Source organism: Pantherophis guttatus, chromosome 15 (genome assembly GCF_059756535.1).
Source record: "Pantherophis guttatus breed Tessera chromosome 15, ASM5975653v1, whole genome shotgun sequence".
Taxonomy (NCBI): domain Eukaryota; kingdom Metazoa; phylum Chordata; class Lepidosauria; order Squamata; family Colubridae; genus Pantherophis; species Pantherophis guttatus.
In genome coordinates, this window is record NC_142077.1 from 2,280,916 (window position 1) to 2,281,188 (window position 273).

The following is a 273-nucleotide window of genomic DNA, read 5'->3' on the forward strand; positions in this document are numbered from 1 at the left end:
ATAATATAATATAATATAATATAATATAATATAATATAATATAATATAATATAATATAATATAATATAATATAATTCAAATCAAACCTTTATTACAGTAAGAGCCCAGCTTAATACACACTTTGAAATGATGAATGGAAAAGAAGCCCCGCCCCTCCCCATGCCTTCTCAGCCCTCTTCAAGTTGTAACCAATCAGCTTTCGGGTTTCACACTTAGCCAGCCAGTAAAGATCCCTTCCGCTTTCATGACGTCAGCGCTCGGCTGGCAGAACCT